The following is a 21,885-nucleotide window of genomic DNA, read 5'->3' as shown; positions in this document are numbered from 1 at the left end:
TCTACCATGTCCTGGTATTTTACGTATTCATGCAGAGGCTTCTTCAATATTCTGAGAGCATCTCTCTCCACACCCTCTCAGAGAGCGCGTTCCAACTTCTACCACCCTCTGGGTTGAAAAAAAGCTTCTTTCTCAAATCTCCTCCAATTCACTTGCTCCTCACTATGGGGAAGAGATTCTCATGATCTACTTTGTCTATACCTCCCATAATTTTATGTACATCAGTCACATCCCTCTCACAGCCTCCTCTGATCCAACGAAACCAGACTCAACATTTAAGTCTCCCCTCTCAAATGAACTTTATCATCCCAGGCCACATCCTGGTGAATCTTTTTTTTTTTCACCCTCTCCAGTGCAATTACTTTTTTTTTAACGAACAGAACTGCACACAGTATTGCAGATGTTGTCTCACCAATGTTTTCAGAAGCTTGCTCACTCACGCATTCAAATCTCTGATAATGAAGTCAAGCATCATGGATGTCAGCTTTCTCAACCTGTCTACCTTCACTTACCCCTTTATGGATGTACAGGCTTGTACATCAGGTCCCTTAAATACTCCCCAGGATTTGGATATTCATTGTGTATATCCCTAATTTCACTCTACCATTGTTACACCCAATTTATCAGCTGATCAATATCAGACTGGGACCATACTCCTGGCTGTGAAGAGCACCACCAATTTTTGTGCCATCAGCAAACTTCTATATTCACACCCAAGTCATTAATATAAATATCAAACACCAAGAGTCCTAGTACTGAACAATGTGATACACTGCTGATCACATGTTTCAAGTTCCTAAGACAACCCTCCACCATCACCCTTTTCCTAACCTTTGCAAGGCAATTTCGAATCCAGTTTGTCAACTTGCTTTGGATCGCCTGGGCCCTTATCTTCTGTACCAGCATTCAATATGGAACCTTGTCTAAGGTCTTATGTCCATTTCAACTACATGAACTGCACTACCATAATGAATGTATTTTGAAGTATTTTCTAAAAAAACGTAATTAAATTAATCTTCCTCTGGTCTTGTCATCCGACTCTCTTTCACTTGGCCGAGGCCATCCTCCCCACATTCTCTCTGTAAATTGTACAATCCCTAAAATCACCTTGTTAATGCAATCTTCTCCGTTCCTTGCAACAATCCATATGACTGCAATTTATTCCCATTCCGAAAGAACTTAATGACTAACATTCGCCATTCATTACCACACTTCCCATCACTGTTACCCCCTCAAACTTCTCCAACTGTCCCTATCTCTGTAAACTCACCTAACTTGTACAACTCTCCCTTTGACGGTAACCTTCTCCCCAGTCCCTACAAAATTCTCTTTCTCAAAAATGTTATAATCTCTCACGACCCTCATGATCATTGTAAACTGCTCCCATGGCAATATGATTACCTCTGTCATCTCATCTCAACTCTCCAAACTTTGCTCTGTCTGTATCCTTCTTTAGCTGAAAATTTGTTGCTGGAAAAGCGCAGCAGGTCAGGCAGCATCCAAGGAGCAGGAGAATCGACGTTTCTGGCATGAACCCTTCTCCAGGAATGAGGAAAGTGTTTACATCAGGCTAAGATAAAAGGTAGGGAGGAGGGACTTGGGAGGGGCTTTGGAAATGGAAGGAGGTCAAGGTGAGGGTGATATGCCAGAGTGGGGGCGGGGGCGGGGGCGGAGAGGTCAGGAAGAAGATTGCAGGTTAGGAAGGCGGTGCTGAGTTCGAGGGATTTGACTGAGACAAGGTGGGGAGAGGGGAAATGAGGAAACTGGAGAAATCTGAGTTTATCCCTTGTGGTTGGAGTGTTCCTAGGCGGAAGATGAGGCTTTCTTCATCCAACCGTCGTGTTGCTATGGTCTGGCGATGGAGGAGTCCAAGGACCTGCATGTTCTTGGTGGGATGAGAGGGGGAGTTGAAGTGTTGAGCCACGGGGTGGTTGGGTTGGTTGGTCCGGGTGTCCCAGAGGTGTTCTCTGAAACGTTCCGCAAGTAGGCGGCCTGTCTCCTCAATTTAGAGGAGGCCATATCGGGTGCAGCAGATGCAATAAATGATGTGTGTGGAGGTGCTGGTGACTTTGTGGCGGAATTTCCACAGTGTAAGTAATTAAATCTAAGTAGTAACTAACCCACGTCATAAAGTCACACACATTGCTGATTTTTGATGGGCCCTATTCTCTCCTTAGTTACCATTTCGTCCTTAATGTATTTGTTGAATCCATTTCGGTTCTCCTCAACCCTGTTTGCCAAAGATATTGCGTGTCCCCTTTTTGCCATCCTGAATTCCCTCTTAAGTGTTGCCTTCATAGGATTCTCATTCCCGCAATCTCAAATGTCTTTCCCTTACATATACCTTACTAGTTTGACTAAAACAACAATTTGTGTAGTCATCTAGCATTCCCTACACCTACCAGACTTGCTGTTCACTCTAACAGGAGCATGTCACCTGTGCATTCTCGTCATCTCATTTTTGAAGGCTTTCCATTATCCAGCCATCCCTTTACCTGCAAATATCTGCCTCCCAATCAACATTTGGAAGTTCTTGCCAAATACCATTAAACCTGGCTTTCCTCCAATTTAAAACTTTACATTTTAGATACGGTGTGTGCTTTTATATCACTGTTTTAAAACTAATGTAGCATGATATGCAACTGTACAGAACCAAAATGTTTCTGTGACAATGTACACAATGTGATTTTGTATGAATAAAGTATATTTTTGAAATTAAAACAAAAGGCAGACTCAATGTCAGGCGATTGCATCCCTGAAGACCGTGAGATTCCCAGAGATGGCCCTGTCTGGTACAGCACACATACCTGACTCGCTTGGCGATGACCTGAGCCAGGGTTTTGCAGTCTACATTGGTCGGCAATTTCTAATTTTCTCCCTCTCCATCTTCCGTTTGTCGATGAAGGAGATGTAACCTTTCTCCATGGAGTTGCTCATTGTATCTGTTAGAAGCATACTGTCGTACACCTCTAGCATGTCCTGACCAATCACTGCCCACTGAAACGAATACAGATCAGCATTTTAGGCGTTGGTTCGAGGAGCATCATTCTTTTCTAAGGACGAGAGGGCCTTTGTCAGCCCATCCAGAGATAACAGCTGGTCCAGTACCTCCTGCATGCTGCTGTCTAAGACCTCTGTGACAGAGGACAGGAACGATTGGGAGCCAGCACTGTCTCTGATCTTAGTGTCAAAGACACTGGGATCAAAGGATTTGCTGATCATCAGGATGTCAGACTGAGATGATGTTACTGAGCCATTATCTTCTTTCAAGCTGCTGAGCACAGAGCTCTCCTCGTGCATCTTCGGGAAGAAGAAACGCCAGCATGTCTCATCTTGCTCCATTGTTGGTAATCTGGCCCGGAAGATTATCTTCAAGGACTCCGAGGTAAAGAGCGAGACTTGCTGACACATTATCTCGGTGACATCGACCCCAATTGTCTACAGCAGCAGTTGGTTCTGCATGGTTTTCTGGGATTTGGATAGTCTTTCCCGGTTCTGTTCCACCTTCTGAAACCTTTTAATGATAAAACACCTCCAGATGTCCCCTTTGACTGTTTTCCAGCAGTCCGCTTGGGACTTACATATGCGCTTCACGGTTCTCCAACCCATATAATCCCTCTTCATCTCAACATTTTCTGGGGTCAGCAGTTTCATGTTCAAATTTCACGTTCCCTTGCCAGCCCCCGGTCGACCTGAAGGTGACAATGAGCCAGCAAGAGGCAGTGGTCAGTGAAGAGCACCAGTTGACGTCAATGGATCTGACCGAGAATGGGTGGTACACATACAGGAAATCTATCCTTGAGCGGATAGACCCAGCTGGTTGTGACCAGGTGTATCGACGTTGCGCTGCGCCTGCAGGGAGTCCTGAAGATATCGTGCAGCTTGGTGACTTTACCTGTTTCAGCAGGAATCTGACCGGAGTCCAGTTCGCTGTCAGCCCCTCCGGATGGTCCATCCACATCGATGATGCAGTTGAACACTTTGGCCAGAACGACCGGCCTGGAGGTTGCCAGCAGCAGTGGGAGCTGCTGCAGGATGGCTAACCTCTCACTTTTTACCCCCATGGTAATTTGTCTCACTGGGGCATTACTGTATGTGAGCCTGCGCTCATCTGCATACCTCCCAGTAACTATATGGTGATTATTAACAGTCTCACAGTGAGCTTGAATTGTTCACACTCCTCCCTGTAACTTCTCAATATCTCTTGCATATTTCACAGTCAGCCTAGCCTGATCCTGTGTGTCACCCTTTTTGTCCTCTTCCATTTAGCTCCTGTCTTGAAGATTGTAGCCAGAGATCCCTACAGGCCGCATTTCATTCTCCTCACTGCCTTGGTGCTCCCCCGTACACCATGAGTCTCTCCCTTTCCCTCCAGAATAGTTCTTGTGACCCCCCCCCCCACCCACCTCGCTGACCCCACCATCTAGCTGCAGTGTCGGAGAATCCCCACCATGGGGACTGCCATTTCTTCTCCAGCTCATTCATATTTCTTCACAAAACAGAAACACGACTCAGCCACAGTAATCGATGGCAGGTGAATGAGAGTAATCATACATCTGAAAGGAGATTACCGTTGAATTGTGCGATTTACTTTATTTTATATGTATATAATAGAAGCAGAAATATTACATGGAACTCATTTCACTGAATTCAACTGTGCAAAGAAATGATTTCTCTGCTGATCAAATCATTCCAAAAGTACAACATTGGATAGAGACCATTTGGAAATGATGCACAAAGTGTAGGTCAGTTAAGGGGAAACTGACGACATGCTCTGCACCCAAACTCTTAAACCATTTCACAAATGGAACGCTTCATTCAGGCGATTAAATCTGTCTTCGTCATTCTTTACTGGACTCCTTCCCATTCGATTTTCTGACGTTCTCTGGGTCACCCAAAATGTGTAGCTCCCTTTCGTTCCCATCAGGGCCTGATGCCTTCCTTACCCCGGGTATGTAACTGTTTCTTTTTAGCGTGTGCTTTATTTCCAGGGGAAATACTGCGGTGGTTGTGACCAGAACAGTCAGCTGGACATCATTGAGTATAGGTGGAAGGGACCCGGGTTCAATTCCCACCTCGGGCAATTATCTGTGTGGAGTTTTCACATTCTCCCCGTGTCAGTGTGGGTTTCCTCCGGGTGCTCCGGTTTCCTCCCAAAGTCCAGCGATGTGCAGGTTAGGTGAAAACGGCCATGCTAAAATTGCCAGTCGTCGTAGGTGCATTAGTCAGGGTTGAATGTCGGGGAATGGGTCTGGTTGGGTTGCTGTTCGGAGGTTCGGTGTGGGCTTGTTGGGCCGAAGAACCTGTTTCCACACTGTCCGTGAATCTAATCTAATCTAATATGAGTTCCCTGATTGGGACTGATATTCTGGACCAAGTAGGGAGACTTGGCTGACAGATAAGAAGGGTCAGTGTCAGAGATGCCGTCACTGAATGAGGCAGTAGTATATTTAAGGACGGTTCATGTGTAAATAAAGGGTGACTTGGAGAAGTAAACCAGTCTTTGTGCAGTTATTTCACGTGCATCTCCAGCACTGGGCTTGAAAGTTACTGCGTATCCTTCCTGTTAGAGTCACAGTCAGAGAGTCATATAGAGTTTCAGCACAGAAACAGAACCTTCGGTCCAAAGCGTCCATGGCAACCAGATATCGAATTTAATTTAGTCTCATTTCCAGCATTTGGCCCATATTCCTCAGAATCCTTCCTATTCATATACCCATCCAAATGGTTTTTAACAGTGGTGGATGTGATCTGGATAGACTTCACTAAGGCGTTTGACAAGGTTCCTCATGGTAAGCCGGTTATTCAGCCTCTCCTGATAGCTCAAACCCCATAACCCTGGCAACAGCCTTGGAAACCTTTTATGAACCTTTCGATTATTGTTGTCACATACCTCAGTTTCAGTAAAGCGTTTGATAATGTTCTGCATGGTAGGTTATGGCAGAAAATACAGAAGAATGGGATTGAGCGTAATTTAGCTGTTAAAATCAGAAATTGGCGAGCTGAAAGAAGACTGAACGCTGAAAGCTGAAAGGTCATTGTTCATGGGAATTATTCATCCTGGAGCTAGTGATGTATCACAAGGATCTGATTTCGGGCCGCTGCTGTTTGTAATTTTTATGAATTACCTGGAGAAGAGCGTAGAATGATGGTTAGTAAATTTGCGAATTACACTAAAGTTGGTGGAGTTGTGGACAGTGCTGAAGGATGTTACAGGTACAGAGGGGCATAAATAAGCTGCAGAGATGGGCTGAGAGGTGTTTAATGTGGAAGTGTGTGAGGTGATACACTTTGGAAGGAGTAACAGCAATACAGAATACTGGGCCCACGGTAAGATTCTTGGAAGTGTGGATGAGCAGAGATCACAGTGTTCATGTTAAGGCCCAGAAAGATTCCACCCAAGTTGAAGGGCTGTTAAGATGGCATACAGTGTGTTAACTTTTATTGGCAGAGGCATTGCTTTTTGGAGCCATGAGGTCAGGTTGCAGTTGTACAGAACTCTGGTGTGTGGCCGCACTTGGAGGAGATCGCACAGATCTGGTCACCCCATTATCAGAAGGATATAGAAGCTTTGGAAATGGAGCAGTGGAGATTTACCAGGATGCTGCCTGGTACGGAGAGAAGGTCTTATGAAGAAACTTGAGGGACTTAATGCTGTTTTCCTTAGAGAGAAGAATGTTACAGGGTGATTTAACAGAGGCACACAAGATGATCAGAGGAATACACAGGGCAGGCAGTGAGATCCTTTTTCCTCGGATGGAGATTGCTAGCACGAAGGGGCATAGTTTAAACTGAGGGGCGATGCATATAGGACAGAATATCAGAAATAGATTCTTTACTCAGAGAGTAGGAAGGGCGTGGAATGTCCGGTCTGCATCAGTAGAGGATTCACTAAATTAAAGGGCATTTAAATGGTCACTGGATAAACATATGGAGGGTAATGGAGGAGCGTAGGTTAGATGGGCTTCAGATTGATTTCACAAGTCGGCACAATATCGAAAGACGAAGAGCCTGTACTGCGCTGTGTTGTTTTATGTACTAACACACCCTATCTCTGTAAGCTAGTTCCATCTCTCAAACATTCTGTATTTATGTTCTGTCTCTCTCTGTAAGACTGAGACTGATAATGTGAGACCAGTATTGGGTTGCGCTCGCAGATGCGTTGATGGACGGAAAAGCAAGGTTGTGAATGGAATTGATTTTTATTGTGAGGGATTCTTGAATTTATTGAGTTGATAACTGACTTTTTTTCTCTGATGACGTCTTCTACCGATCAGCAGAAACAATATCAATGTATGTTAGTAATTTTCTTTCACTGAAGTGAAATATTATTGATGTATTTGAATACGCACGGCACCCATTTACAGAAATTCCCAGACCCCATTGCATGTTAAATCAATTCTTGGAGCTTGTTCGATGCAGTATTCTGGAGCGGAGCATTCTCTGCACCTGATTGGGTATTCCACATCACACCTTCTGACATGAAACTCGGTATTCTCCACTGCAGCCAGGTTTTCTCGATTTCCTGATGTCAGCTCTGATCCGTATCATGTGCAAATATTTTACTGAAGACAAAATACTTGTTAATGTCTGGTTCAGTCAATATGTCACGAAATGGAACCTTTGCAAGGCAGGGATGATCTCACAATTCCCGGGTTACTGAAACAGTGATCTAGACATGGGCTCTAGGTGGCGTAGAGAATGATACAGCCCACTGGCTGGTTATTGTGCTGGGTTGTGTTATTCAGCAGAGTTTGTAAAAGCTGAGCTGCGGTGCGGTTCCTGTTGATCTGTGTGGGGTTCAGCAATTTACTTTCTGGGCACCGACTGCCGCTGTTCGGGAAGGCAGCGAGGTCATTTCCACCTGGTTGGTTCAGGAAAATGTGCACATGGGAGATAATAAAAACATGTCTTGATATGCGGGAGTTCAGTTGTACATCTAAGCTTATCTTTCTGCACTGGGAAGCAGGTAAAGCCAGCAGGAAGGCGAAACGTCCTCTCCCATAATCAGACGCCACGTGCCCAGCCACCATGCAGAAACTGAAAGGGGCAAATTCAGGGTGCGAGTCAGGGAATGGACTTTGGGTGAAACATTCTCTGTCCAGTGTCAGTGGGCCCAGCTTGAGATGTGTTACTCGGAACAACGCCCGTCTTATCAGAGACATCGGGAAAGTCAATAATTGACATTTCAAATTCATTCATGGGAAGGTCAGTGTTGCTTCACTTTGTATCCCAATCCCAATGTTGTAGTAAATTCTGGGATCAGCGAGGGGTTTAAAGAGAGAATCCGGGTAATGTGACAGAGGGCAGAACAATGTTATTATTTTTGTACAAATCCTCCTGCAATGAATCAGAGAATGCCACTAATTCTGGATAACTTGCTGTAGCTTCATTTTAAGTTCCTTTACCTGATGCCCTACCTGATGCCACATGACACATGTGATGATTAGAAATAGATAGAGACAGGGAGATAGAACGAGAGAGAATGCGAGCTTTAGGAACTGTCAGCTGCAACGGGAGGCCATAGAGTCATAGAGATGTATAGCATGGAAACAGACCCTTCAGTCCATGCCGACTAATATCCTAACCCGCTCTACTTCCACCTGCCAGCACCCAGCCCATAGCTCTGCAAACCCTTCCTATTCATATACCCACCCAGACGCCTCTTAGGTTTTGCAATTGTCCTCGCCTCCACCACATCCTCTGGCAGATCATTCCATGCATGTACCACCCTCTGCGTGAAAAAGTTGCTCTTTAAGTCTTCTTTATATCTTTCTGCTCACACCCGAAACCTCTACTCTCCAGTTCTGGTCTCCCGATCCCAGGGAAAGGACTTTGTCTATTTATCATATCCACGCCCCTCATAATTTTGTAAACCTCTATCAGGTCACTCCTCAGCCTCCGATGGTCAAGGGCAAACAGCCCCAGCCTGTTCAGCCTCTCCCTTTAACTCAAATCCTCCAAACCTGGCAACATCCTTGTAAATCTTTTCCGAACGGTTTCAAGATTCCCATCATCTTTCATATAGGAAGGAGACCAGAATTACATGCAATATTCCAAACGTGGCCTAACCAATGCGCTTAACATTACTTCCCAACTCCAGGGCTCAAGACTCTGACCAATAAAATAAAGCACACCAAACGCCTACTTCACTATCCTATCTGCCTGAAGGTCCACTTTCAAGAAGTTTTCAACCTGCACTCCAAGGTCTCTTTGTTCTGCAACGCTCCCGAGGACCTTAAAATTAAGCGTAGGCGTCTTGCTAAGATTTGCTTTCCCAAAATGCAGCACATCTCATTTATCTGAATTAAACACGATCTGCCACTTCTCACCCCTTTGGCCCATCTGATCAAGTCCCCGTTGTAATCTGTGATATCCTTCTTCCCTGTCCACCACACCTCCAATGTTGGTGTCATCTGAAAACTTACGTACCATAACTCTTATGCTCGCATCGGAATCATTTATACAAATGACAAAAAGTTGAGGACCCCGCAGCGATCCTTGTGGCACTCCACTGGTCACAGGCCTCCTGTCTGAAAAACAACCTTTCATCACCACTCTCTGTCTTCTATCTTTAAGCCAGGTCTGTATCCAAATGGCTAGTTCTCCCTGTATTCTGTGAGATCTAATCTTGCTAAACAGTCTCCCAATGGGAATATTGTCAACGCCTTACTGAACCCCATATAGATCTACTGCTTTGCCCTCATCAATCCTCTTTATGATTTCTTCAAAAAACTCAAACAAGACTGTGTGAAAGGTTCCTCAAATGCTGGAACAAATTTTAAACGTTCAGATTTTATTTCTGCCTGTGGTATTCCGTTTATCTGACAAGGATGAAACACTTGGCAAAATGCAACTATATCCTTATGTAATGCAGGCCAGTATAAATGTCATTGTATTTTAGCCTGTGTTTTCCTCAAGTGGTAGCGCATGCAGCACTAGCAGCACCTCCTTTCTGTACCCGACTGGCAAAACGATTTGATGAATGTCTGACTATTATCATTTGCTTGAATGCATGATTGTCTGCATTTCCTCATTAAGATATCATATTTTAAGTAATAGCAGACAGGAATGGATTCATTTTCTTTCTCGGTAACTGCGCTTTGATATAAGTGTTCTAACTCTGCAACTTTCTGCTGTAATTCAATCAGCTTAGTAAAGCAAAAGATGCTTGCATGTTAATCTGTTTGCTCCTTCTCTATTCCACTTTAGTGATCAAAACAGGTTTTGGATAACACGAAGTCAGTTTATTTATTTGTGCCTTTTGAAGCCTCCTGCTTCAATTTATGCCTCTGTGATCTGTGGTCACGCAATCAGGAAAGATTCCTGGATAAACACTTTCCAGGTCTTCAGTTGCCTGCATCGCCACTGGCTTTTCAATGTGAGTAGGCATCACACCTACTCGGAATCCGTTTTATCATTTGCAAGGACAAATTGTATTCCAGTACTCCTACCTCAAATTTTCCACTCTTCTCTAGATTCTCTGGCCTCACTTCTCATAATTGAGCGCTTTATGTCTCACCATGAATTCCACTTGCCAATATCTTTTCTGGCAATAATCATTGAGGGCTTAGTATCTTTTCGTTCTTCAGCATTACAGAGTGAGAGGATAATTTGTCTCTTCATGTTGTAACCTCCTTACCTACTGCTCCTGGCCTATGCGAAATAAACGCGACACTGGCATGTATATTTCGAGCAGATCTGACACTTCGTCCTTAATCAACCTCTGATCATCCTGTACACTCTGACGCAGTTGTTTAACTTCCCTTGTGCTTTTTGGTACAAGTCCAACAAAACTTCCAGTCTGTTTGATTTTCCGACATTTGACTTAATCCTACCCAACCAACACTGTGATTTCGTGTGACCCACTTTATTGCAATAAAAACACCAGAGCTTTTTACGTTCTTTATCCCATTCAATCGTTTAATTTTTACCCTGTGGTAAGTTATCTTTATGATCTTCACTGAAATCTACCTTTCCTTTTGCACCTGAGGATTTCTCTTTACCCCAGTTTCTGTCCCTCATGGACTAAACTTGATTCTGGAAACCAAACCGTGTTTTATGGACCAGCTCATAATCATCAGCACTTCCGCTGCTAACCTTGCTATTTTAACTGTTTGCTCTTCCACATGAGTTCACGCTTTTCAGGCAGTGAATTTTTTGAAATCCTCCAAAATAATTACTTCTCCGAGGGCATCATAGGTTTGCTCTATTTTTAAAGCTCTAATCCATCTCTTGAAATTAGTATGACCCATCCTTTCAAACTCAGTATAGGTTTGTCCAGAGACTTTCCTTAGATTCCTGAAACGTTGCCGATAGGCTTCTAGTGCAAGCTAATACGTACTTTAAATGGCCCTTTCCACCTGCTCAAACTCGCCAGATGCATCGTCTGATCGCAATGCGAAGACCTCATGAACACGATCTACATGTGTTGTTTGGATCAACAAAACCCACGTGGTCACTGTCCACTGCATTTGCTTCGCCATTCTTTCAAATAAGATGAAATAGGCTTCTACATCTTTCCCATCAAATGTACGCAATGATTGAACACACATAAACAGTTTCCCATCAGGTTTTCGGGACCATGGATTTGCTGAGCCCCACTCTCTTCCTCACTAGAGTTGCCTTCAATCTTCTTCTCAATATTTTTAAGCGCATTTTCCTTTCGAAGCGTCAGTTTTTGAAGTTCAAAGTTCCTCTCTTTTTCTTTCTCGTCTGCGAAAGCTCTTTGTTGTTTTTCTTTCTCTTCTGCTTTTAACCGTCCCTCAAACTGTTTGTTTTCTGCGGCCGTTTCCTTCTCTCTCGCTCTAACTCAAACTGCTTTATTTGCAGTTGAATTGTTGCCATCTCTACATTTGCTGATGGTGTTTGAAGCAAAGTTAAATTCTGAACTACTGCTGGAATCATCTAATCTTTCCTCACATTAGGTTTTAAACAGATAAAACTTTATTCACAAAATTACGGAATGAAACATAAAGAACAGTTTAAAGAACAGTTTCTTTCCAAACTAGACTGAATGATGCTGTTCCTGAAATACACAACAGTCCAAAAAACAAACCCGCTTAAACACAAAGTCAAAATGAAGCAAAGACTTCCAGTCAAAGTTAGAAAGGGAGAAGGAGAGTGCGAGTCTCCCAGCGTGTTTTCACACAGCTCCATTGCTGAACTAACTCAAACAAGACTTCAGCTTTTCGGACTGACCACTCCCCTTTCATTCATGCGTTCACATATAAACAAAAAGGCATCTCAGTAAACCCTTACATCTCTGTTCCAAATCAGTCATTTTGAAGCCCGAACTTTATAAACGACACCAGGAAAAACATCGAGGACACTGTTTCTGTCAGAAAGGGAACAGCTTTTAGAAAAAAAGGACCAGCTTTGTGACAATGAACCGAAAAGGTTAGAGAAATGTGAGGGAGTGGGGTGTAGGGGCTAGAGGTTTCAGAGAACGGGAGGGGTGTAGAAGTTCGAGGTTACAGAGATAGAGAGGGGGTGCAGGGGCTGAAGGGGGTTACAGAGTTAGGGTGCAGTGTAGGAGCTGGAGGAAGTTATAGCGATAGGGCGGGGGTGTGGGGGCTGGAGGGAGTTATAGAGATGGGTGGTGTGGTGGCTGCAAGGAGTTGTAGAGATAGAGAGGGGGTGTGGCGGCTTGAGTGGGTTGCAGAAATAGCTAAATAGTGGAGGGACTGGAGGGGGATGCGAGATAGTGAGGATGTTTAGGGGCTGGAGGAGCTTAAAGAGATAGGGAGTGGGTGACGGTGCTCGAGGGGGTTACAGAGATTGGCCGGGGGAGTAGGGGCTGGAGGGGGTTAGTGAAAAGGAGGTTGTCTGGTTTGAAAGGGTTTACAGAGATAAGGAGAGGATGCAAAGGCTGGCAGAGTTTGCAGAGATAGTCAGAAGGTGTAGTGGATGGAGGGGTTCTGGAGGAAGGGAAAGGCTGTAAGGGTCGAAGGTGGTTACAGAGAAAAGGAGGGGTGTAGGGAATAGAGTTTACTGAGTTAAAAAGGGGGGTGTACTGTCTGGAAGAGGTGACAATGATCCAGAGGGAGTATACGGGCGAGACGTTAAACCGCTAGGGAATGGAGTTGGGGCTGGAAAGGTTGACAGAGACAGGGAGGAAATGAGAGAGATATGCAGTGTTTTAGGGGCTGGAAAAGTGACAGAGGTGGCATGGAGTTGAGGGAGATAGGGAGTAGTGTAGTAGCTGGAAAAGCTGAAAGAGATAGGAAGGAAGTGAGAGAGATAGGTATGAGTGTAGGGACTTGTAAAGCTGACAGAAAGGGATAGGGATTGGTGTAGGAGCTGAAGGAAGTGACACAGGGAGGCAGGCCTGTCGGACTTGGAGGAGGTCTGCCTTGAAGGAATTTGTGCATCGTGAGGGTCAGAGTAGATGGCAGAGGTTACAGAGATAGGGAGTGTTGTGGAGCCTCTAAGAGGTGACAGAGATAGGGAGAAATGGAAGCGCAGGAACGAGTTTAATGAGATAGCGATGGGTGTAGGGGCTGGAGGATGTGACTTAAATAGGGAGAGGTTTAGGGTCTGGAAGATGTGGCAGAGATTGGGAGAGATGTAGGGCCTGAAGGTTGTTAGAAAGGTAGGGAAGGCGAAAGGGGCCTGAAGGTGTCAGAGAGATGTAAGTGGAAAAGGGATTGGAGGAAATTAGAAAGACATGAAAGACTGCAACGCCAGGATGGTAGGGGGAGATTTAGGGAAGAGTGTAAATTTGGAGGAATTTTCGATGATCGATAGGTCTGGGATAGACGATGAATATTACGTAGGAGAAAGGCGACTGACTGTGTGGAGTTTGCACGTTCTCCCCGTGTCTGCGTGGGTTTCCTCCGGGTGCTCCGGTTTCCTCCCACAGTCCAAAGATGTGCAGGGTCAGGTGAATTGGCCATACTAAAATTGTCCATAGTGTTAGGTAAGGGGTAAATGTAGGGGTATGGGTGGGTTTCGCTTTGGCGGGTCGGTGTGGACTTGTTGGGCCGAAGAGCCTGTTTCCACACTGTAATGTAATGTAATCTAATCTAATCTAATCTAATCTAATCTAATCTAATCTAATCTAAAAAGTGAGGTCTGCAGATGCTGGAGATTAGAGCTGAAAATGTGTTGCTGGACCAGCGCAGCAGGTCAGGCAGTATCCAAGGAGCAGGAGAATCGACGTTTCGGGCATAAGCCCTTCTTGAGGAATTCCTGAAGAAGGGCTTATGCCCAAAACGTCGATTCTCCTTTTCTCTGGATGCTGCCTGACCTGCTGCGCTGTTCCAGCAACACATTGTCAGCGATGAATATTATGGAGGTAAGTTGGGTTGCTGAGATAGAGATGGACATAACCGCTGGTGGCAATGGCAAGCAAAGATACAGATGGCCAGGTTCGGCAGCTTGAAAATAAAATTCCACAATGAATCAATGAAGAACAAATTGGATGAATCTGTTCAACAGACAAGGGACTGTAAGTAACTGAAAGAGGGTCCAATCACAAGAGTCATAGAGTCAATGTCACACGGCACAGGCGAGTCCATTCAGTTAAAGTAAAAAGTAAAAAGCCGTTTCTACACCGCAAAGCCATCCTTCCTAACGTCTGTGTTGTCGGGCCAGAATTGGGAGAGCTGCCTGACAGACTGTTCAAGCAACAGTGTGACTTAAAGAAGCCTCATTGTTTCAGATCAAACGCTTACATGGAAACATCCTCCTGACTCCTCTCCCTCAGCCTCATGGCGTCAGGTCGAACACTGACCCGGAAACCTCTTGGTAACCCCTCTCCTTCAATCCCATGGTGACAGACGAAACACTCACATGGAGACCTCCTGCTGACACCCCTCCCTCAGCCTCATGGTGTCAGATCAAACACTGATACGGAAACCACTTGGTCACCCCTCTCCCTCAGTCCCATGGTGTCAGATCAAACACTGACACGGAGACCTCCTGCTGACTTCCCTCCCTGAGCTTCACAGTGCCAGATCAAACACCGACACGGGAACCTACTGCTGATTTGCCTCCCTTATACTCACGGTGTCAAATCAAACACTGACAAAGAAACCTGCTGCTCACTCCCTTCCGTCAGCCTCACGATGTCAGTTCAAACACTGACATGGGAACCTCCTGTTGACTCACCTCCCTCAGCCTCACGGTGTCAGATCAAACACTGACACATAAATCTCCTGCTGACTCCCCTCACTCAGCTTCAAGGTTTCAGATCAAAAATCTACACAGATACTCTTGCTGACTCCCCTCCCTCAACTGAAGGATCAGTGTTCGTCCATATTGAAAAACACTTACAGGAAGCACTGAGAGAGTAGCGAAAGTAGAAACTGTATACTGGGTTGGCCATTTCAAAACCACCACCAAGAGCTGCTCAGCAGCAGTATTGCTGATCGAAATGGTCGGTCAAAAGGACACAGCTGTTAGATTGGGTCTGCACTGGATGGGGAGGTTCTAGATTAGAGTGGTGCTGGAAAAGCACAGCATTTCAGGCAGCATCATTGGAGCAATAAAATCGACGTTTTGGGGAAAAGCCCTTCATCTTTTGCCCAAAACGTCGATTTTACTGCTCCTCGGGTGCTGCCTGAACTGCTGTGCTTTTCCAGCACCACTCTAATCTAGAATCTGGTTTCCAGCATCTGCAGTCATTGTTTTTACCTGCTGGATGGGGAGGGAGCGACAAAGGGGAGGGAACATCTTTGACCTCAATCTACCAGCTGCAGACACATTATTCAGTGACCATATAGATAACAGTGATTATCGCAGACAGCAATTGTAGAGACAAAGTCCCACTTTGACATTGTAAATACCCTCTGTCATTGTGTGACACTTTCACTGTGCTGAACGGGGCAGATTTCGAATAGATCTAGTAACTGAACTCTTGGCTGTATGTGATGATTCGGGTCAGTACCAACAGCAGCAGATTTGAGCTCCAGCACAATTTTGACCATCACTGCCTGGCATATGCTGCACTTTACACTGACCATTTAGCGAGTGCATTAACCCTTGCTCAATGGAGAATACAGGAGCGCCTGACAAGAGCAGTACTAGGTACACCTAAAAATGAGGTGAATTTTCCAAAGAGGACCACATACTCACCAAATCGCGTAAACTGCAAGTGATACAAAGATTTAGCCAATGAATCACACCTAATGTCTGCAATCCTGTCACATGCAGTCAGGTGAACAGTAGCAGACAATCAAACAACTCATTCGTGGAAGTGGATCCACAAATATTGCCTTCCTCAATGGTGGAAGAGACCAGCACAACATTAGAAAACAAAATACTGAAACATTCACAAAAATGTTCAGACAGAAGTGTCGACGCAATTACCTATATTAGTCTCCTGCAGATGACAGTCTTCAGCTGAATCGATTCCTTTTTGCATGGTATCTGCAAGCGGTTGGAGAGATTGGAGAATGCAAAAGCACTGGGCCCTCAAAACATTCCATTGAAGCTGTTCTTGCTCGACTTCAGCACTGGCACCTTCGTGACAATGTTGGGAAACTGGACACACAGAGACAGAACATCAGACAATCAATGATTGCCCCATTGGTTTAGAACAAATAACATAGAGCAATACAGTACAGAACACGCCCTTCGGCCCTCGATATTGCGCCGATCTGTGAACTATTCTCAGCTCACTCCCCCTCCACTCTATCCAAAAATCATCCATGTGCTTATATAAGGATTGTTTAAATCACCCTAATGTGGCTGAGTTGACTACATTAGCAGGTAGGGCATTCTAACCCTTTACCATTCTCTGTGTATCGAACCTGCCTCTGACATCTGTCTTAAATCCATCACACCTCAATTCGTAGTTATGCCGTTTCGTACAAACTGACGTCATCATCCTAGGAAAAAGCCTTTCACTGTCTCCCTTATCTAATCCTCTGATCATCTTGTATGTCTCTGTCAAATCCCCACTTAGCCTTCTTCTTTCCAATGAAAATAGACTCAAGTCTCTCAGCCTTTCCTCATAAGACCTTCCCTCCAGACCAGACAACATCTTGGTAAATCTCCGATGCACCTTTTCCAATGCATCCACATCCTTAATGTAATGGGACCAAAAGAACCCTACACAATATTCCAAGTGTGGCCGCACCAACGTTTTGTACAGTTGCAGTGTGATATTGCGGTTCCGGAACTCAATCCCTCTAACAATGAAACCTTATACACCATATGCCTTCTTAACAGCACTATCCACCTGGGTGGCAACTTTCAGGGATCTATGCACATGGACTCCAAGATCCCTCTGCACATTCACACTTCCAAAATCTTTCCATTGACCCAGTACTCTGCCTTCCTGTTATTCTTCCCAAAGTGCATTACCTCACAATTAGCTGCATTGAACTCAATTTGCCACCTCTCAGATCAATTCTGCAGTTGATCCAACTCCCCCTGCAACCTATAACATTTTTCCAAACTGTCCACTGCTCCACCGACTTTAGTGTCGTCTGCAAATTTACTAATCCATCCACCGATGCCTGCGTCCAAGCAATTTATAAAAATGACAAGCAGCAGTGGTCCCAAAACAGATCGTTATGGCTCACCACTAGTAACTGGACTACAGACCGAATATTTTCCATCAACCACCACTTACTGCCTTCTTTCAGAAATGCCAGTTTCTAATCCAAACTGCTAAATTACCCTCAATTCCATGTCTCTGCATTTTCTACAACAGCATACCATGTATACCACATCAACTGCCCTATCCTCATCGACATTCATAAACTGATGGAAGATGTCATCTACAGTGGCGTCATCAGCAACTCCTCATCACTAACCTGCTCACTGAAGCGCAGTGTGTGTTCTGCCAATGCCACTCATCCTGTGACCTCATTGAAGCCTTGATTTAAAGACAGACAACAAGAAAACACACAGCTGTATTCTAGAGGTGAGGCAAGAGTCACTGCACTTAACATCATCATACTTGCCTTTGAAAACCTGTGGCATCAAGGATTAAGAGCAAATGGGAATACAGAGAAAACTCTGCACTGGTTTAAGATATACGTTGTACAAAAGAAGGTGTTAGGATTTGGTGGGTTTGGGAAATGGAAAAGTAAGGCACCATACTTTTCAGGGTTGATAGGGTTGTTCTTTCGTGTGACAGAGACCTCTGGTGGCAGTTTAACTGGATAGTCATCATGCCTCAAGTAAGGGAAAGGTTATTTCGGACTTTCCTTATAGTTATCTCAGTTAATGCAGGAATTGAACTCACACTGTTTGCATTAACCTGTAAGATAAACTGGACATCCACCTGATTGAGCTAACCAATTCCCAACTGAGCTCCTTCGGGTAGATATTTGAATATTAATCTTTTCAATAATGCTATTACACAGCTTTGGAGCAGACTGAACATGAAGCAAGCACGGTGTCTCAGTGGTTAGCCCTGCCGCCACACAGCACCAGGGAACCGGGTTCGCTCCCAGCCTCGGACGACTGTCTGTGTGGAGTTTGCACATTCTCCCCGTTTCGACGTGGGTTTCCTCTGGGTGCTCCAGTTTCCTCCCACAGTCCAAAGATGTGCAGGTTAGGTGTAGTGGCATGCTAAATTGCCCATAGTGTTAGGTGCATTAGTCCGAAGGAAATGAGTCTGGATGGGTTACTCTTCGGAGGGTCAGTATGGACTTGTTGGGCCAAAGGGCCTGTTTCCACACTGTAGGGAATCTAAAAAAAAAGCTTCCCAGATTTGATGGAGTGACACTATCAGTGAGATATAAGAGTGCCCTCTGTCCTCGGCCCAGCAGTTTTTAAGTGCTTCATAAATAGCCATCCATCTACCATAAACTCACAAGTGTGGGTGTTCGCCAATGATTGCACAATGATCACGATTTGACAATGTTCGCGATTATGCATGTACGCAAAACCTGCAAGCGTGTGCACAAAAGTGACAAGTGACATCTGCATTACACACGATACAGAACTGAACCATCATCCACTACCAATATCCCGGGGATTAATGTTAACCAGAACTGGACTGACCAGATGAACTAATTCTCCATGTCTGTGAAGCCTTTATCTCTGAAACGTCGACTCTCCTGCACCTTGGATGCTGTCTGACCTGCTGTGCTTTTCCAGCGCGCCACATTTTGACCTATAGACATTCATTGGTAACAACAAAATGTCAGGGGCGAGGAACTCGGCCGGAATAACTTGCATCATGATTTTCAAAAGCCTGCCCACCATCTATAAGACACAAATTGAATATGTGTGTTAATACACAATTCCTCCATTTGTCTGGCTGAATGCAGGTTCACTCATCATCCACTGACACAAAGTAGCAGCAGTGCCTGCCATCTCCGTGGTAATCTGCAGAAATTTACCAAGGCTCCTTACGAAGTCCCTCTGAAACCGCGACCACCATAATTGGACAAGGGCAGCAGATATATAGAAGTTCCATTCCAAGCCACCCAAAACCCTGATTTGGAAATGCATTGCTGTTCTTTCAACTTCACTCACTCATGACCGACAGCACATGCAGCGGCTCAACGTGTCAGCTCAACCCCACTTTCTCAGGGGCAACAATGGACAGGCAGTAAATACTGGCCCAATGACCTTCCATGAATAAATCAGAATGAAAAATGTTGCCTAAACATGATCTGTACTGGACTCTGAGTTTTGGTTTTTGTGAGCGGATGATGGTTGGGTCCAGTCAGTGCCTTGCCTGTTGTGAATTGCTAAAGTGATATTCTGTTTGAAACAATCTGTCAATTGTTCAGAGGCATGGCTTGCATACTAAACATCACACAGACACTGACATTTTCATGTCATATTGACTGGCATGGTGGCTCACTGGTGAGCACTGATGCCTCACAGCACCGGTGTCCCAGGTTCAATTCCTGCCTTGGGGACTGTTTGTGTAGACTTTGCACGTTCGTCCTATGTCTGCGTGGGTTTCCTCCCAAAATCCAAAAATGTGCAGGTCAGGTGAATTGGCCATGCTAAATTGCCCATCGTGTTTGTTGCATGAGTCAGAGGGAGATGGGTCTGGCTGGGTTGCTCTTCGGAGAGTCGTTGTGGACCCTTTGGGCCAAAGGGCTTGTTTGCACACTGTAAGTAATCTAATCTAATTTTAATGAGTTGTGAAATATATAGAATCATTTGAAAATGCAATTGTATGCGACTGTAGAATGTTCAAACACACAGTGGTGCTGTTGCGTGAAAATGTTTGTGTGACTATTAACAAACAATATTAGTACAAACAAAATGTTTGCATATTTTCAAAGTCCTTGCACTTAAGAATAATTTACTCTTGGGTGTGAAAGGCCCTTACTGAGATTTGTACACGACTTTTATCATATTATCGTCATAAAACGTATTGAGGGATTGTGTGAATAACTGTCCAGCTCCAGTTTGAAAGCTGTTTGGACAGATTTTGGAGATGGTCACATAGAGGTCGTGGTGAGGCTCAGTGGCACGGTGTCTTAATTGATGCTTTCTTCAATGCCATTTTCAACAGCTTTGCTGGCTGCAAGATGATATGTTGGAGGCTGAGGGAGGGGAGTCAACAGGAGGTTCCCATGTCAGTGTTTGATCTAACATCGTGAGGCTGACGGAAGGGAGTGAACAGCAGGTTTCCGTGTCAGTGTTTGATTTGACCCCGTTAGGCTAAGGGAGGCAAATCAGCAGTAGGTTCCCGTGTCGGTGTTTGATCTGGCACCGTGAGGCTCAGGGAGGGGAGACAGCAGGAGGTTTCCCTGTCAGTGTTTGATCTGACAACGTGAGAATGAGGAAGGCGAGTCCACAGGAGGTTCCCATGTCAGTGTTTGAACTGACATCGTGAGGCTGACGGAAGGGAGTGAGCAGCAGGTTTCTGTGTCAGTGTTTGATTTGACCCCTTGTGGCTAAGTGAGGCAAATCAGCAGCAGTTCCCCGTGTCGATGTTTGATCTGGCACCATGAGGGTGAGGGAGGGGAGTCAGCAGGAGGTTTCCGTGTCAGTGTTTGATCTGACGTTAAGATGCTGAGGGAAGGGAGTCAGCTGGAGGTTTTTGTGTCAGTGTTTAATCTGTCACCATGAGGCTGAGGGAGAGGGGTTACCAAGAGGTTTCCGGGTCAGTGTTTGACCTGACGCCATGAGGCTAGGGAGAGGAGTCAGGAGGAGGTTTCCATGTCAGCATTTGATCTAACACAATGAGGCTTACTTATGTCACATTGTTGCTTGAACAGTCTGTGGGGTAGCTCTCCCAACTCTGGCCCGAGCACACAGACGTTAGGAAGAAGCGCTTTGCGGTGTCGAAACGGCTTTTTACTTTTTACTTTAACTGAATGGCCTCGCCTGTGCTGTGTGACATTGTCTCTATGACTCTTGTGATTGGACCCTCTTTCAGTTACTTCCAGTCCCTTGTCTGTTGAATCGATTCCTACAATTTGTTCTTCATTGAGTCATTGTGGAATTCTATTTTCAAGCTGCCTCCCTGGCCATCTGCATCTTTGATTGCCAATGCCACCTGCGGTTATATCCATCTCTATCTCTGCAACCAAACTTACCTCCACAATATTCATCGTCTATCCCAGACCTATCGATCACCGAAAATTCCTCCAAATTTACACTCTTCCCTCAATCTCCTCCTACCACCCTGGTGTTACACTCATTCAATTCTTTATAACTTCCTCCAATCGCTTTACCACTTACATCTCTCTGACACCCTCAGGCCCCTTTCGCCTTCCCTACCTTTCTAACAACCTTCAGGCCCTACATCTCTCCCAATCTCTGCCACAGCTTTCAGACCCTAAACCTCTCCCTATTTAAGTCACATGCTCCAGCCCCTACACCCATCGCTATCTCTTTAAACTCTTTCCTGCCCTTCCATTTCTCCCTATCTCTGTCACCTCGAAGAAGCTCCAGAACCCTCCCTATCTCTGTAATTTCTGCCAGCCACCATGACCCTCACGATGCACA

This window comes from Chiloscyllium plagiosum, unplaced genomic scaffold (genome assembly GCF_037043375.1).
Source record: "Chiloscyllium plagiosum isolate Xiang-an unplaced genomic scaffold, Cpla_swu_hap1 HiC_scaffold_52, whole genome shotgun sequence".
Lineage (NCBI taxonomy): Eukaryota > Metazoa > Chordata > Chondrichthyes > Orectolobiformes > Hemiscylliidae > Chiloscyllium > Chiloscyllium plagiosum.
The sequence above is the reverse complement of the archived record's forward strand: the minus strand, read 5'-3'. Positions refer to the sequence as shown.